The sequence below is a fragment of the Ambystoma mexicanum genome, chromosome 5p, assembly GCF_040938575.1.
Source record: "Ambystoma mexicanum isolate Mex_15411 chromosome 5p, UKY_AmexF1_1, whole genome shotgun sequence".
In the NCBI taxonomy this organism is placed as follows: Eukaryota; Metazoa; Chordata; class Amphibia; order Caudata; family Ambystomatidae; genus Ambystoma; species Ambystoma mexicanum.
The window spans coordinates 948341887-948355461 of record NC_090930.1 but is presented as its reverse complement, the minus strand read 5'-3'; the positions used below and the strand labels follow the sequence as shown (position 1 = coordinate 948355461).

Sequence of the window (13575 nt, the reverse complement as noted above, 5' to 3'; positions counted from 1 at the left end):
AATATAGGGGGTTTTGCAACCAATGACCTCCCCTAATTCCACTATAACTATTCCCCCTGGCTGCAGTGGCTCAAATGTGGCAACTTTCCACTTGTCAAATATAGGCCTCGCCAATGCTTTTTGCTTATATTAATATCTTAAGCACACCCTCCTGTCAAGAGTAATCTGGTAACCTTTTAATCAAACTTTGATTCGTGGACATATGATAGGTGTGTGCCTTGTAAGATGTTGCTATAGGTTAGATATGTTGAAGAAGCCCATCAAAGCTCTATAAATAACAAAAGAAAAAGAAATAACCCAAAAAGTCGAGCGATGACACAAATGTTCAAATGCAGCTCCTGCACATCTCCCTTTTGCTAGAAAGTGTTCAAACCACTGCACTATAAATGCTCTGGTTTTGAAGCATGCTCGACGGTACATGAAAAACTACAGAGTATCTCAGTACACAACAGGCACCATCACAGCTCTGGTTTCAACAATCAATTAACTTGTGTAACTGTTACCCTGCCAATTAATATTATTCTTAATAAAGTCTCCACAAATTAATTGATGCATAGATTGCGAAAGAGCTGCCCCATTTCTGAGAATAAGACAAAAGCCCATACCTCGAGCTGATCAAGCAAAGCCTGGAGAATTCCTGGGATGCCCAGGTAAAAGGTTTTGCGATTCGTGCATGCACACGTGCATCTCAAGGAGGCTCCAGGCACTTCAGATTTGCTCCAGTTTTGGGGTTTGTGAAACAAGAATAAGGTAGCAGGTTCCCATCTGTGATGCTCAGTGATATCCCCTGATTTGCTCTAGCAATGTCCTTTGTGAATCAGGCCCTCTACACACAGAGCACTAGGATGAAACAAACTGATTGGCAGTAATAGATGCTTGCTCTTCTACCACGCAATGAAGATTACCCAGGCTTACAGCTCAGGGAGTCTTGATTCTATTAAAGACAAAGATGCAAGGATGATGCTTTAAACTTCTTTAACAATGCTCTCCAGCAGTTTTAAAACATATACTTTAACATTAACATCATCACAAAACGTCTTTACAAATCCCTATCAGTCCTTCTTGTCCTGTAGTCCTTCTTGTCCTGTAGTTCCTCCAGCTGCCTTCCTTCCTTCCAACAGCCAGCCATATGTCACTTCCTGACTAAGTCCCTTCCTCTTCTTTGATGCTAAAACAGTCTTAGCACGACTAACTGTCTCTTACAGGCAACTGAGACTCTGCCAAACAAATGATTTACCTGCGATCTCCAATAAAATGGAACTCCTTGTGCACTGTGACTCTGCTCACGCCACTGTACGCAGGCTCCTATTCCTCTGTCAAACTCTCCTCAGCTCGCCTTCCCGTCATCCCCTGCATGACGAGAAAACTACATGTGAGGGAGGGAATACACACAATAAAACCAACAAATAACAATCTACTCGTAAATTGCACCTACATATGTTACACTACATATCATGGTGGGATAATGCTTGCATCCATGTCTTTAACAGAATCAAGACTCCCTGTGCTGTGAGCCTGGGTAATCTTCATTCTACGTCAAGACCGGAGGCAAACCTTATGCTTGCTCAAAGCTATGCACCACTGCTGTGGCTACTGACGTTAGTGGCTTGATGTAAAACGTCCTAAAAGAGGAATCATTAGACCAATCCACTGCCTTCAAAATGTCTTGGAGACTAGCCCCTAACGCAAAAGTTTTCAAAACCATGGATCCTCTCACTGAATGTGCACCAAATTTGCTCAGATGGACTCCTGCCATAGCCATAACTTTGCGTACCCATCTAGCTCTCGCTGCTGCCGCCATCACTTTAAATGGCTTCGTACACACAATGAGAAGCTGCGACAACCCTTCTGGTCTCTTTTCCAGCGTCCTAACCTCACAATCCTTGATAAAGGCTACGGACAGCTTAGGCTGACTTGGCAAGTATAGGTATGAAATCACTGACAAATGTATTTTTTGTCCTTTTAGCTACGTTAAACGCAACTCCTTCAGGATAAATTATCTTCCTGTCCACCTCCAGTGACCTAACATCTGACACTCTCCTGCAGGAGACTAAATAAAGTAAAATAGTCAGTCTCCAGACAATTCTTGCATCGAAAGTTTCCTGTTCTGCGGCCAGTTGTTGAATAACCACAGAACCAAATTCACATCCCATAAATATGTGTACATAGGCACTGGGGAAACTCGAAACTTCAACACTCTAATCAGCCGGACCAGTGCTGGATGTTCACCCACAGGTTTTCTGTCTACCAGGTCATGACCTGCTGAGATTGCCAATCTGTAGACTCCTAGAGTCCTGAACGCTCTGCCTACAACTGACGGGGATGCCAAGAAATTGATCACTTGTGCTATAGGGGCAGAAATGGGATGATGAACCTGTCGGCAACACCATTGCTTCCACCTGCTCCACGCAGCATTATAGCTTCTGAGTGTGGGAGGGGCCCATGATTCCTTAATAAGCTTGGCAGCTTGTCCTGAAATTCCTCCTCCCCACACCTGGTACAGCTGTACCCCTCCTCTGCCCCATCTGTATCCTACCCCCTGCTGTATATCTGTTCTGTTGTTGCCACTGAATAGCGTGACCTTATACATCTGTAATGTTGCACACCTCTGTAAAGTGCTCTATTATGTATCTGTATTGGTGTAGACCTCTGTAAAGCTCTCCGTTGCTTCTCAAAGCTAGGTCCACACTCAATAAATACCATAATAATAATGATAATAATAATGAAATTCCTAGCAGGGACCACTTGCACCCGAAACCCTACAAGCTAGCAACGCAAGTGCTCCTGCCAACCTGAGGGGATGAAATCCTCCTGCTGGGTTTGTCAGGATTGGCGGATCCTGTGGAATAATCTGTGGGAAATCGGGGGAAAGTTCCATCAGAACTGTAAACCAAGCTTGCGATTGCCATGCAGGAGCTATGAGCACTACCTCCGCTTGTTCCCTGCAAATCCTCGCTAGCACTCTGGTCATCATTATGAATGGTAAGAAGGCATAATGCACTTCCACTTTCCAACAGTGAAGGAATGCATCCGTACCTAGTGCGTTCGAATTTAAACTCTGCCTGAAAAATCAGGGAGTCAGTACATTCACCCTGGAGGCAAATAGATCGATGTCTTGGCAACCCTTGTCAACCTGCAAAATAGCTCTCTGTCCAGCATTCAATCGCTGGCGTCCGTCAGATAGCAAGTGATCCAGTCCACTAGTGCGTTCTGCACTACTGGCAGATACTCTGCCGTGACTGAAATCTGTCTTTCTAAGTAATAATGCCAGAAGTCTTTCGCTAACTTCACTAGCATTTTGAACCTGGTTCCTCCGAGATGGTTGATATATCTTACCGTTGATACATTGACCATTCTCAGGAGAATGCTGCAGTTCCCCCTGTCTCTGGCAAAAGTATTGATCTCAAAGGTCCCAGCTAACATTTCTAGACAATTTATGTGCCTATCTAGTTCCGAAGGAGACTACTTTCGCCCTTAGTGCAGCTCCCCACACCCGGATCCCCAGCTAGCCTTGCTGGCGTCGGACTCTATCACAAGCTCTGGAACGTCTCAGAAAATGGCACGTCAATTTAACGCTTTCATGTTCGAGAGCCATCATTCCAGGAGGTTTCAAATCCAGAATACCCGCGCTTGCAAGACCTCCTTGCTTGAAGCCATGATGAGGATGTCATTTAGGTATATTACAGTCCGTATTCCTCTCTCTCTCATTGCTGAAGCTATCAGTCACATGAGCTTGGTGAATGCCCACAGAGCTGACGACAGCATGAACAGCAGGGTCTTGAACTGCCACACCAGTTCTCCCCATGAGAAACTGAGGAAGGCGCGATCAGCGTCTGCCACTGGCCCTTTAACGGTATGCGTCTATTAGATCTATCATTGCTAGCAAGTCTTTATTTATTTATTTTCATTATTGAGCATTTGTATGGCGCCTATAAATCAAAAAGTGTTTACAGGTTCCACAAGACAGGGGTGTGGGGAGTACAGGGAACAAAAAAGCAGGAGCGGTCCTACTAGGCCTTGTAAAAATCGGATTGTGCAAGTACAATAACACGAAGTTCAGGGAGAGGGGAAGAGGGAGAAGTGCAAGGGAGAAGGGAGCCAAAGGGCTGGGCAAGCGCTCAGGAAGGGGATAGGGTCAACTAGTGCGAGGGAGGAGAGGTGGACCAGACTCAGTAGGCTAGTCGAGGAAGGATGGCCAAGTGTAAGTGGTGGTAAGGGGTAAGGGGGAGACTGGTCGAGGGAGGGCTACAAGCCACCAGACATAGAGGCAGGTAGAACTAGCAGGGGAGCGTGAGGGGGAACGAGGAGGAGAAAAGGAAGTTCTTGAGAAGATTCTGGAATTTAATGGGCTCCGGCTCAAAACGAGAGGGACAGGAAGGCCATTCAAGAGGGAGGCTCCTGCCAAAGAAAGAGATCTATCCCCCACTCTCTGCTTAGAGAAGCGTCTGACATGCAGAAAGTCAGAGCTAGAAGAATCAAGAATTCTAGCAGGGAGGTCGTATGGAGAGAGAGTTGGATGTGATGTGGTCCCAGGTCCCAGAAAGCCTTATGGATGATGCAGAGGGTCTTGTATTTGATCATTGCAGCCAGAGGGAGCCAGTGGAGAGATTTTAGGGCTGGAGAGATGCGGTCCCTGAGCTTGAGGCTAAAGATAATTCTTGCAGTCCTATTCTGGATTAGCTGAAGGGGGCGGAGGGGGAAAAGAGGCAGATTGATGAAGAGGCTGTTATAGTAGTCAAGCCTAGAGAGAACCAGATCTCTGGAAACATTGAGTTACTGGGGGAAGGTGAGGAAAGGGAGAATGCCTCTGAGGAGGTGGAGCTGAAAGTGAGATTTCTTGACAAAGTCAGCGATGTGAGGCGAGAAGGAGAGAGAGAGAGGAATCAAAGATGACACCGAGGTTTTTTTCCTCACAAGAGGGGGAGGTGGCCCAAGAAGGGCAGCCAGAGAGTAGGGGAAAATGAGGGGGCAGGAGTCCTAATGATAAGGATCTCCATCTTACTGCATTCAGACAGAGATTGTTACAAGCACACCATGCCTGAATAGCAGTCAGACAGTCGGGAATGGGAGAGGAAGGAGAGGAGGAAGAGGAAGGAAGCTTAAAGGAGAGCTGAGTGTTGTCAGCGTAGCATTGAAAATGAGGAGAGAGAGTGGAGATCAGGTGGGCGAGAGGGGCAAGAGAGATAGGACAGGATGAGGTTTGGTAGTGAAGTGAGTGGCCAAGGCCATGCAGCGGGCCTGTGAAGGAAGAGGAGAAATAGAGAAAGAAGTAGCATTGGCAAGTTCCTAGCAGATTTTGAAAAGTTAAGCTGTGTGGTGTGTGGCCCCAGAGATGTGGGCTTGGATGTGGGCCCATTTCTTGGAGCGGGTGGAGAGTCTGTATTGCCTTTGGAGCAGGCGACAGGCCAGTTTGCCAGAGGATGTGCTAGAAACCAACCATTTTCGTGCAGTGACTTTGCACTTGCGTTTAAGCGAGGCTAGGTCGGAATCATACCACCTATTGCACTTGTAGGCCGGCTTCATGTGGATCCTCATGGCAGGAGCAAGGCTATCAAGAGTTTTGGAAATGGAGAGGTGAAGGTTAGCAAGGGAAGAGTCAGTATGGGAGATGATAGTAGGAGTGGGAGGAGGAATGAAGCAGGCAGAAAAAGCAGCTACTGACACTCGCTTCATCGGTCAATTGACGGAGAAGGAGACTGGCAGTGAGGGCAGAGGCTTAGCCGGGGAGACAGGGAGCTCAAGATGGGAGGAGAGGAGAGCATGGGCAGACCAGGAGAGAGGGATAGTGAGAGGCTTAGAGAGGGAGCTATCAGCAGTGATGAGCGCATCCACGGTGTGGCCAGCTGAGTGGTGTGTACCAGAGGGAAGAATGGTGAGAGAAAGAGGGTATACGGAAGGGTACAGTGGCTGCATCAGAGGAGTGTAGGTGAGTATTGAAGTCTCCAAGGAAGAGAAGCTTGGAACTGGAGGTTAGAAGAGGTCAGAAGAGAAGAGGCCAGGTCGGCCCACACTGAGAGAAAGAGGGCGGTCGGCTCTGGGGTCCTGTAGATGGTAGCGAGAGGGAAGGGGAGACACAGAGCTTACAGAAAGACAGACAAGACATTGAAAGGAGGAGTAGCATTGAGTGGGTATGACAGGAGCAGGGACCCATTCAGGGAAGACAAGAACCACTCCACCTCCAGGACGATTGGGCCTGGATTTGTAGAGGATCATGTAGCCCTCAGGAAGGAGTATCAAAAGCAGTGACAGAGCTGGCATTGAACCACGTCTCAGTGAGAGTGAAAACAACAAGGTCAAGGTCTTCAAGGAGGTGACAGATGTCAGAGGAGTGTTTGGAAGCAGAACGAGAATTGAGGGTAGCGAGGTGAGGAAGAGGCATAAAGAGGGAGGAACTTAATGAGAGAGGGAAGATGCCTGTCAAGAAGGAGGAGGTTGGGCTGAGAGCCCCAAGCCATGATAATGCCATTCTGATTTGCATTTATGATGCATCTGGATGATGAGATTTGTGCCAAAAACACTTCCCTTCTGGTGCCAAAATTAATGGGTGAAGTGAAAAAAGGGGAGAGGATAGAGACCATATGGGGATTCCATAGGTTGGGAGAGAGGACAGCAAAGAGGTTGTCAGTTATAGTCTGTATGGAGGAAGCGTTAACATATGTGTCAGCATTGGGCAATCCTGGGTTGGAGACCAGGAGTGCTTTTTTAAATGTTCTCCTTCTAGACTTCGAGAGAGGGGTAGGAAAGGTGCTAGAATAGCAATTAGAGTAGATAAGAGAGATGGAGAACACATATTTGAAGAGGGGGTGCTGAAGAGCAGGAAAGGGGATTGCACAATACACCACAAACTCACAAGTTGGCCTAGCAGCAATCAGGGAAGGTGAGTCAATACCGTAAATGAAAACAGTAAATACAGTAACAGCAAATGAAAACAGTAAAAGCACAGGGTAAGAGGGAAAAGTCCTAAGTTATTACAGGCAGCAGGGGGGGGGGACATTTCACAGGTAAGGAAGCGCAGCTAGTAGGAGCAACCAAGAATTATATGGTAAAGGGAGGCCTAGAAATGCCAAAGCAGTGTTTTAAGAGCACTTAGATATGAAATTCACAGATAGGCAGATAGGCCTAACATATTAGTGTAGTTAACACAATTTGATTTTTAAATGCAGTCATAATGAAACATATGGTATAGAACTAGGGATTTAAAACATCTGGGATTGAATTTCCAAAGTACTGTTACTGTGCAGGCAGTAGAGTAGAGCCAGCAGGCCCGGATTTGGCATTAAAATAAAGGTAGAGCGGTCCTAGCAATTAAATTCATACAGCGGAATTGCACCATCAGGGAGTAACAGCCAAGTAGTGGAGAAGCAGAAAGGCAGCACGAGAGGTAAGGGAACAGAGTCACAATTGAGGTACGTCCTTTCAGTGTGCACAACGTATTGGTGTTGATGTGAGAAGGTAACAAGTGAAGAAATTCAGTTTAGTGAGCACAAAGGAACTGGTGATGAAGTGGCTGGTAAGGAACCAGTAGAAGTTGGGGCAAAGTAGGTACTGAATCGGGTGAGGAGGAGATCCATGAGATATGTACAAGGTGCCTGAAGAACAATGAAAGGGCCCAACAAGGACAAGAACCAGCATGAGGATGGGACAGAGCTCAGCAGGGCCGAACAAGACCAACATAAAAGTCCCAGATGAAGTGCAGGCAACAATGTGGCCCAGGAGAATGCCTGGGTCTTGACACAGCCGGGCGCAGCACCAGCGGTCCGTCCGTAAAGAGGTGCTCTGACCCCATGCACCCACTGTGAATGCACATTCTGATTCAAATACCCATTGCAATATCATTCCTAGTGCTATGCTTGTCAAACGCCTTGCATCTTTCCCCCAGCGCCCGTTCACAATGACCGTGCACTCTGGTATCCAACGCCTGACATAATTGCAGGGTCACTATATTCCCAGTCTCTGGGAGAGCAGCTGCGTTCTTTCTTCCCCACCGGCGACGCCGATGCCCCACCTCTCCACTCATCATTTGTCTCATCTCTGACACGGAGGAGGCACAGAATCCTCAATGGAGCCTCTCCACTTTGCATCAGAGAGTGAGTTCGCAGCTGGCTGGGCCGCCTGCATGCCCAGGGGATCCGGGCACTGTCTACGCCAACTCTGCTTCCCTGCTTCTCTAGCTTGCTTCTCTCGCCAGGCTCTTCCGAGATGGGGCTGTCCCTCCAGTGCGCCACAAAATTCTTAGGGTACCGGCCTCATATGCGCACTATCAGGCATCAGTAGGCTGCTGATAATGACCTGAGGGTCTTGGACCACTCCAGGAACCTATCTGACCATCTGGTGTAGGATAATGATATGATTTTACAGGTTATGCGGACAGAGTCTTCCTGCCACGTCACAGTTAGTTGGTATGGGATTGGGGGAGCGGGCTGGCCTCTGCGGTGGCCAGACAGGGTGAAGCACCTGTCTTCTGGCTTTTTGGCAGATTCTGTGGCCTTACTACGCTGGTCTGATGTAGGGTTCTTGTGTCGCGTAGCTGCCGGCCGTTATTTTGAAACCAAGATGAAGCCAAGATGCCATCCATGGGGTGCCGATAACTCTTGAGTTATCTTTTCCTAGGGAAACTCCAGCTGTCACTGCCTGCTACTTTCCCACGCATCATCCTATATTTTTTTATAGTTTCTTTTATTTTTTTATAGTTCAGGGAGCTAATGCAGGAGTTCTGAGCATTGTCAGCAGGATCGGGCCAGGATCTCTCCTTGGGGTTTATCACTGGTCGAACCTTGTCCTTTCTGTGGAATAGGAACATGTTGCTGATGAACAGAGGTGTCTGTTCGCCACAAGTCTTTATTGCTCTTTAGTCTCTGAGCTGAATAAGCTCCCTGTTTAGGAGACTTTCCTCCTCCTGCGAGAGTTGAATTCGGGATGGAACCTTCCTCTGCCTGGGGGCCCCAATGAACTCTAATCAGAACCCGACACTGTCTGTAGAATCCATGCATTGCTCGTGGCCCAATTGCTCATAACATCTTTTGTCCTGCCTCCCAGAGGTGGGTAATGTGTCAGGTGTACTCTCACCTGCTTGGGTTCCTTGGAATCGGCTGTAGCCTCTTCCTCTATGCCCCACTAACCGGGAAGAAAGAATCTTGCTGGTGGGATTCCCAGTACTGAGCCCTCTGGCCTTGGGGCCTTTGTTGTGAGCTGACGCAACCGAACGATCGGCCCCTATGATGACCGGTCCCAGCAAAAATTCTATTTGGAAAAATGTTCTTAATTGAGGACTGTTCTTTCTCAAGAGCGATATAGGTCCCCACAAACCTGATCATCTCCTTGGCAAACGCTTCTCCAAATAAGAAACCTTGCGTTGCTTTGCCTGCTTCATAAGGAAGCCAGATATCGAAGTTTGTTGTCTATTTTTTGCAACAGGCCTCTTGTCCTTCCTGAAGAGAGGGCGCAGTTTGTATTACCAAGCAGACATACGACTCTTTGCGCCCAACTGCCCAGCCAACTGCCCAGAGTTTCTGTGTCCACCGGTTCTCCAGTGTCTTTAGCTCTCTCACCAAGGTCCATTATTTTTGCGATAGATCCTGACAGATCCAGGACCTTCTCTTAACAGTTCCTCCATGCTCTGTCCATACCCTTGCAAATGTCTTTGGGAGCCTTGGTTGCTAACATTATCATTTCAGGGTCCAGCTCTGGCAAGTCAGCCACTTAACCCACCAATTCAGGCCGGTGGCATTCTGACCTCATCTGCTGTATTGTGTCTTTATCAAGAGGTTTTCTCAATCTATGATCCATGCATAAGGCTACACTTGGGGAAGGTTGCCCGTCAGTGGCTCTAGTGTCGATGATGTTTTCCAGTTCAAACGTATCGGCATTCTCCACTGTTTCATCTTGAGTGTGTTTCTCTTTTCTGGTCTGCTTTGCCCCTTGGATTGGCTTAAAGAAGAGGTCTCGACAAAGCCTTTTGTGACAGATTTTTCACTGTCTGATGACACATCCAAGTCACCCATATTCTCTTCCCTTGGGGAGGGAAGTAGGAGGCTCGGCACTACTGACCTTTGAAGGAAAGCATCTCTCAGCTATCGAATGCATCAGAAGCATTTGGGGCATGGAATTTTCCCTCATCAATGTAACCTGGGCGAGTAGAAGAGCATTTCCTCCTCCGGGTTAAATTACTCCCCTGTTTGCACCCCTTCTCTTGGGTGTGCTTGGCGGATGTGCTAAGTGATGGATGTTTGTCCATTTTTTTCTTGTTGCTCCCAATTAGGCATTCCAGCGTGTCTAGTCTGTCCTGGAGTGGTCTAACGCCTTGTGCCACTGCCTCTACTAATGAGTCCCCGAGCACTTTTTTATAAAACTGAGTGTCAGCTCTGTATCGCCCTGGGCATTTGTGTCCTCCAGATTGCCGTTGATCCAACCGTCTTCTTCCATGGTCCTTAATGCCAGTATTCTCTTTTTGCTAGAAACACCTGAACAGGCAGGTTGCTATTCGCGTCCGCTGGGACTATTATAAATCCTACTGCATGAGGCTTGGGCTCTGCCTCACCTAAATGAAAGGTGAGTCACTTGGTAGGTGGGAGACTGTTCGATGTATGAGTCTGCATTAAGGGCTCTGTTAGACCAAGTGTGGTCCCGTTCACGCTGAGCCTGTGATTCTGGGGGCTCTTATGGCCTTCACAATATTTCCACACTCCTCCAGCTTTGGGGCTCCGTCTCGGGTCCGAATGGGTGTGTGGTGTGTCAGAGAGTCGTCTTCCTTCCAACGCATAATGATGCAGGGGGGCACTTTCTTGCGCCATCACTGTAGCGCTGTCATGCACGCTCCAGAGCTGCCGGTGCTACAACATGCATTATTTATCTAATTATGGCACCAGGGAGAGCGAGCGGGAGCCGCGGATGTGAGTTTCTGCGCTTGCGTTCCCGGCTTCCACTTCACTTTGCTGATGTCACGCTCCTCTTCTAGATACTAACAAAGGGATTCTATGCGCTCTCACAGGCCGAGACCTTCCCTGAACTGAATTCAATGGTATTAAATGCATGCACAGAATCTACTGATACCCCTACAGTATTCACTTGGCATATTATATCAAATCTACTGTAACAGTATGCACATAATACATTACATATATGCTCTGTAGCCAACATGCAACTTATCTGGCTGAAGACAGAACAAGAAGAGGAAGGACCTATTCAGTAAGTGACATAGGGATGTTGGAAGGAAGGCAGAGGGAGGAACTACAGGACATGAAGGACTGATAGGGAGTTATGTAGTTATTTGAAAGAAAACTACGTTTTGTTTTCATGATAAGGTTAAAAGATACATTTTGAAACTGTTGGATAGCAAGGTTAAAGAGGTTTAAAGCATAGTGCTCGCCTCCGGTCTTGGCATAGACTACTAATCTGCATACAAGTAAATGATGTTCCAAGAAATGCTGAGGCCCACGAAAGCTATTAATACATGCAAATTATTGCACACTTTTTTCTGAAAAAAAGTTTTCGAGCTCTCGCTATCAGGTTTGAAATATTCTGCAGGCCCTGGCTTTTAGCTTGATTCGTTTTGCTTTTATGTAAAAGATGTGCAGTTTAGTTTACTACTGTAAATGCAGGATTAAAAGTACCAGAGGATAATATGCTGACAGTTTAAAAGTCAGGACAGGGCTGATCATCTTGAACCTGGCTTGGGGCAACTTTGGATCTCAGTAATGGCCTCAGGGTTGTACTTAAACAGCCTGTTTGATAAACTCACTTGCTTTTTAACACTGAATGACACAGCTTGCAGTGCCACATAAATGTTAAATGTCAGTGAAGACAATGATCAAGCTTTCGAAAGCCAAAGAAAGCAGTTTTTTGGGGATTCAGTTTAATTCTTTTTGCCTCGGTAGCAGGATAAGAGTGAGCAGCATATTGGGTTCACCATAACGTTTTGCTCTGGGTAACACCGTCCAGTTCTGGTCTCCTGCAGTTCTTGACCAATTAAACAAGTTTGCAAAATAAAATAAAAAGACAGTGGAAAATCTTCAATTTCAAGACCAGCAAGTTGAACTTCATGGGCTTCAAAACTTGTAACTCTCAGTGTCCTCAGACCCCAAGAGACTTCTTCAGTCTCAAAGAACTACTATGAGGCTGCAATATTAAGACAATAGGGGTTGTGGATCAGATGCCAAAATTAAATGGATGGACTCCTCGCATGGCTAGATTTGGAAGAAGTAGTCTGTCTTCAACCTATAAACATTTGGTATAAGGGGTGCCACAAAATCTCATTTGAGAAGTAGGCTACTGAGGAGGATGAGGAGATTTTGGGGGCTAAGTGATCCAACTGCTCCACAGTGTGACCCCTGGAGGTGATACATGGAGGATACCACAACCTCTTATGCCAGCACACACACAGATACACCAAGGGCATGCACACTGCAGGGATGGTAGACTTTCCTGCGTGTAGATGCACAAGCAGCTGTAGAGGAGCAGCCTACCCCCCTTAAGCCCCCCTCTCGCGTGGCAGATAGGTAAATATGGCATTTAGGGCCTATAGCCCTCTCTCCTGTCCAACATTGTAAAAATCAGGAGTATTGTATATTTAGGTAGTTTAGCTGCCCTTATTCAAGGCAAAGTACATTGGAAATAGGTAACACTGGACACACTTATTTAGGGTAGCATAGGACATAAAACGTTTGTTTACATTATGCACTGACATTAACACAGAATATAGATTTCTTATGTAAAATATAGGTCAGTAAAAGCCATTGTATTATGAATTGCTGTAGGTCTCGGAATCTTATGAGTGTTTAAAGAAAAGCAGACATAGAAATGTAGTGCTGTGTGCAGATAGCCAAGGTTGACTGAGAGCAGCTGAAAACAGGTGCAGGTCAGTTTGCAGCATTTAATATTAGAATATAGAATGTTCAGTGGTTTTACTCATACAGATTAAACTGGCTTACAGTCAGAAAAGATAAGATGGGGAATGTAGCCAATAGAAAACCAGAGAATCAACTTATATTTTGAACAGAAGTCTGGAGCAAATGTATCATTTCTAGAAACTTGTTCTGTCCAGTGTAAGGTTGCAACGCAGGCCTTGTGATTTCAGAAAAACGGAAAGCCCCTAGTCATCATGTATTTGCGTAGAAAGTCATTTGTTTCAGGAATTGTTTATGTCCAATGGGACAGGAGTGGTGTTTTGACCTTTAGTAAAATTACCAATTAGAACTTGTTAAAATGTAAGGTCCGGATTAGCATAACATTATTGTGCAATATTTTTTGTCTATAAAAGTATGCCCGTATGTAGAAATATGTGGCGTCTTTCTTTTGTCTGCTGTAACCCAGAGGTCGGTTAAATAAACGCTCTCCCGGCAAGCCGTGAGGGGGGAAGAAAAAGAATAAAGTCTCTTTTTTCTGGGTTATGGCTGGAAATGTATCACGCCTCCATACAGCAATAGCGGGGGGTGCATGACGTACAGAGAGCACAAAGCAGACTAGACATGCAGCTGGAAAGCCCACATGCGAGAGAGGTCATGCTCACTAAAGATATAGAATCATTGGGGACACACAAAACACGCTTGCTCAGGGAGATTGCTGGTAGAAAAGCGGCAA

At 46.5% G+C, this 13575-nt stretch overlaps 1 protein-coding gene across 4 annotated transcripts in view; it reads right to left on the bottom strand.

Annotated features, from left to right (window-relative positions):
- Positions 1 to 13575, bottom strand: part of COBL (cordon-bleu WH2 repeat protein) — a 1669181-nt gene that overhangs the window by 1457002 nt on the left and 198604 nt on the right. Inside the window, exon 3 of one of the 4 annotated variants that reach the window (XM_069613403.1) lies at positions 1238 to 1350. The exons of the other annotated variants lie outside the window; for them this stretch is intronic. The gene's annotated coding sequence lies outside the window, so the exon portion shown is untranslated. The remainder of the gene's footprint in view (positions 1 to 1237; positions 1351 to 13575) is intronic. 4 annotated transcript variants of the gene reach the window in all.